The sequence below is a fragment of the Physella acuta genome, unplaced genomic scaffold, assembly GCF_028476545.2.
Source record: "Physella acuta isolate Inbredline_101_S28 unplaced genomic scaffold, ASM2847654v3 ptg000386l, whole genome shotgun sequence".
NCBI lineage: Eukaryota > Metazoa > Mollusca > Gastropoda > Physidae > Physella > Physella acuta.
The window spans coordinates 4,161-8,889 of record NW_026731905.1 but is presented as its reverse complement, the minus strand read 5'-3'; the positions used below and the strand labels follow the sequence as shown (position 1 = coordinate 8,889).

The 4,729-nt window shown below is 42.9% G+C and overlaps 1 long non-coding RNA gene across 1 annotated transcript; it reads right to left on the bottom strand.

The window, feature by feature from the left end:
• Nucleotides 1-371: 371 nt before the first annotated feature.
• On the bottom strand, nucleotides 372-4,098 carry LOC131942054 (uncharacterized). Its single transcript, XR_009386702.1, has 4 exons — nucleotides 3,939-4,098; nucleotides 3,627-3,763; nucleotides 2,130-2,218; nucleotides 372-1,125 (listed from the first exon to the last, which is right to left on the bottom strand). It is a non-coding gene; the product is annotated as an uncharacterized LOC131942054 (long non-coding RNA).
• Between the last annotated feature and the right edge of the window lie 631 nt (nucleotides 4,099-4,729).

Sequence of the window (4,729 nt, the reverse complement as noted above, 5' to 3'; positions counted from 1 at the left end):
ATACATTATTTAGTCGGTTTCATTTGCTTTGATTCAGCTGGATGTGTCACACACACACACATACACACACACACACACACACACACACACACACACACACACACACACACCGCAGCCACATTTGGCTTCTATAGCACAGGTTCAGTTTAAGCTATCAGAAAAATGCAGTAGGGTGAATGTGTAGATTTGATGCAGCGACTAAAGCAAACAAAAAATTTTGTTAGGTTTTATACACCCGTACAGGCTAGCAAAATTACGACTCATCTTTTTGTTAGGTTTTAGCTTTATACACCCTTCCAAGCAAACAAACTCATGACTAATCTTATTGTTAGGTTTTATACACCCATTCAAGCAAACAAACTCATTAAATTGACTTTTTTGGCTCTTTACTAGCAAGCTTTTATTAATAAATGATAAATACAGATGGATGGCTTATCACTCACAGTCAAACGACATTACACATGCATGAATTATTTTACTTACACTCAACGAATATATATATACATATGTATATATAGTTGTTCTTAGCTATCTCAAACAAAATGTATACATTTCCAGCCATTATACAAAACATATCAGCATATGCTCTTTAAATGTGTTTACAAAAAATGTAGAAATATATAATTCTATATTGTTAAAAAAAAGTTACTTAAATTTTTAAAATGCTGTTGTGAATTATATTTAAATTTAAATCTTTGCCAAATCGTCCACTCGAAGCAACGACATCATGTAATGAATTAGTTGTTAAAAAAATTATTAATCAACCACGGTCGACCAATCATGCACAGGCGCACTTCGTACGTGTAAATAACACATTCAAACAAGAACCTATAGCTACTGCCCGTACAGTCACTATTGCATATCCTAACTTTTCCAAAATCTGGGATGGGGGTTTTAGTTACCTAGAAATTAATTGTCAACAGATTTTTTTAAAATGTGGCCAGAGAATGAAAATCTTAGTTACATACAATTTAGTCGTCTAAATATCAAATTGTGGCCAGTTTTTAGTAAAAGTAAAAGCACCAAACCAAAGCTGACCGTTGAAGTTGTTTTCCTAATGACCTTTGACCCATCTGAAACCAAATCTTCTAGTGATGTACATCTCTCGTTTTCTATCAGTTCAAGCTGGAAGTTGGTACAAAGAATAAAATAGTTTGACCTTTTGTTTGCAAATTCTATGTCTATTATTTCGGCTGCTCAGAGACGTAGCGAAGGGGGGAGGGGGGGGGGGGGGGGGGGGGGGGGTTACACGTCCCCGGACGCCGAAAAAAAACCCCCATTAAAAACTCATTTTAGCTGCAGTTTTGAATTATAAACATAAAAATATATGGGGGGTGGGGAGGGGGGGGGCGCCAAATTGAAAGTTTGTCCCCGGGCACCGGGAGGGGTCGCTACGCCTCTGCGGCTACTTGCGTTCAGTGTCCATATTTCTGACATAATTGACAATTCGAGTATACTCTGTGTTCAAATTACTTCAAATTCTTAGTTTTAACGAGTGTTTGAAGATCTGCCAATTATGATTAAAATTCCCGGAAAAATCACTGATCACAAGTACCTAGAGATATCAGCTAAATTGTCTGATATGTTTTAAATAGACAGACCACACCATGTCTGGCGAAGTTTTAGCACAAAGAAAACTTTTTGCCCGTGGATAGTTCGACCATGGATATTTGTATCCATTCCGTGGGTCGGAACATCCAATGAAGAAACAGTTGGTGGAATCATTTTTAATTGCAGCAACCAAATGAAGCCTCTAACTCAGGAATTATTGGTACATCGAAAACTTCGTTTGATATTGAGTATGCTGAGATTAACCGAATGTATAAAATAATAATGGTGTCCTTATTCAAAATATTTTTTATATTGAAGGCTTACGTTTTTCTGATCAGCTTGTGGCGCCTCCTCTAATACTAGCACTCCCTCTGGTTTAAGCATAATTTTACTTAAGTAATTTAATCTTTAGTCCATTACAGAAAATATAATTCTTTTTTCTTTTAAGGTTAGGGTTAGATGTAATCTTTTGGTTACAGCTACGCTCCGTTTATGTGTCACTAGCTACAAAAAATGCCTAGCTGCGCCAATAGTTTCTGTTTTGGACAAATAAAATTTTGTTTGACGTAATCTCTTACCTCGCTTCTTCTTTTTCTTGTCATCATCATCTTCTTGCTGGTCGCTCTGGTGGGCCGAGAACAAGGCATGTTGAGCTTTGGCGTAATACCTGAGATCATGAAGTTATCGTAAACAAACAGTTGCTGTCTAGTTATCGCAAACACATTAAACAGTTGCTGTTTAGTTATCGTAAACAAACAGTTGCTGTCCAGTTATCGTCCAGTTATCATAAACAAACAGTTCCTGTTCAGTTATCGTAAACAAACTGAACCGTTGTTGTCCAGTTATCGTAATCAAATTAAAAATTTGCTATCCAGTTATCGTAAAATAAAATAAACTATTACCAGAGCTAAGAAAAAATGCATTTAAAATACAATACATCAATAAATCACGAGGCTGTTCCTTCTAAATTGGCAAAGAGAATATACGGATTTAAGATATTAAGTGTGTGATAATTTGTCGTGGGGTTTTGATGTTATCTCTTTGTTTATCTGAGACTTCAGCTGCACGTGCTGGGGTTGCACTGGTTGGTCAGGTGAAAACTTTGCTGGGCAGTAAGTACAGCCCGTTTCAAACTTCACTGTCCATGACCAACCCAGTGTAACCCACCCACCAACACACTGACCAAACCAGATCCAACACACTAACCAACCCACTGACCAACCCACCCACCAACACACTGACCAACCCACCCACCAACCCACTAACCAACCCACTGACCAACCCACTGACCAACCCACCCACCAACACACTGACCAACCCACCCACCAACCCACTAACCAACCCACTGACCAACCCACCCACCAACACACTAACCAACCCACTGACCAACCCACTCACCTATACACTAACCAACCCACTAACCAACCCACTGACCAACCCACCCACCAACCCACTGACCAACCCACTCACCAACACACTAACCAACCCACTGACCAACCTACTCACCTATACACTAACCAACGCACTAACCTCCCCACTTTCCACCCCAACACACTGACCCTCGCACTGACCAACTCACTGACCAACCTACTCACCTATACACTAACCAACGCACTAACCTCCCCACTTTCCACCCCAACACACTGACCCTCGCACTGACCAACTCACTGACCAACCTACTCACCTATACACTAACCAACGCACTAACCTCCCCACTTTCCACCCCAACACACTGACCCTCGCACTGACCAACTCACTGACCAACCGAACGAATAACCCCCGGGCCAACCCACTAGCCAACCGACGGGTCAACCCATCAACTAACCCACTTACCTTTCGGCGAGCCAGCCCATTGACCAGCCAACTGACCAACCCAATGACCAACAGAATGACCAACCCACTGACCAACCGATGGGTCAACCCATCGAATAGCCCACTGAAAAACCCACTACCAACCCACCGACCAACCAATTAACCAACCCACTACCATCCCACTGACCAGCCCACTGACCAACCCACCGGCCAACCAATTAACCAACCCACTACCAACCCACTACCAACCCACTGACCATTACCTGCCAAGATAGCCTCCTATCGCGAAAAACAAGCGCTTGAGATAGAGGAGCACAATAATATCGATCCAGATGAAGAAAAACACGAACACCGCCATGAAGTTACCAACAACCATGGTGTCTTGAGGCTTCTCGGCCAGCTGAAAGAAAACAAAATTTAACTAACCCCACCTCCTTTTGCTGTTTCAGATAACAATTTTTTTTAACATCTAATTCCGAAATATAGCTCGTGGTCACATTTTATTTCTATTCATGTGTGTGTGTGTAGTGTGTGTGTTTGTGTGTGTAAAATTTCTATCACCACATTGTACTCACCCCGAATCTTTCCAAAAGTTCAAGGGTCCACTTGACCTCTCTGCTGCCGACAACAATCAAGACGACCCCAATGATGAAGACGGCGATAGCAACCGACGGTCTCTCCAAGACCTCGCAGACCTCCGTTAAATATTGGGTCAGCCATGACGGTTCTGGAGCGTTGGCTGAAAATGACGTCATTGGCCATCAATACGAGGGACATAGAGGTCGGAGAGTGGGCTGGGGTGTATATTGTGGGAAGGGTTAGGTGGGGTGTAGATTGTGGGAAGGGTTAGGTGGGGTGTAGATTGTGGGAAGGGTTAGGTGGGGTGAAAATTGTGGGGTTAGGTGGGGTGTAGATTGTGTGGTTAGGTGGGGTGTAGATTGTGGGTTTAGGTGGGGTGTAGATTGTGGGAAGGGTTAGGTGGGGTGTAGATTGTGGGAAGGGTTAGGTGGGGTGTAGATTGTGGGAAGGGTTAGGTGGGGTGTAGATTGTGGGAAGGGTTAGGTGGGGGTGTAGATTGTGGGAAGGGTTAGGTGGGGTGTAGATTGTGGGTTTAGGTGGGATGTAGATTGTGGGGTTAGGTGGGGTGTAGATTGTGGGGTTAGGTGGGGTGTAGATTGTGGGAAGGGTTAGGTGGGGTGTAGATTGTGGGAAGGGTTAGGTGGGGTGTAGATTGTGGGTTTAGGTGGGGTGTAGATTGTGGGGTTAGGTGGGGTGTAGATTGTGGGAAGGGTTAGGTGGGGTGTAGATTGTGGGAAGGGTTAGGTGGGGTGTAGATTGTGGGAAGGGTTAGGTGGGGTGTAGATTG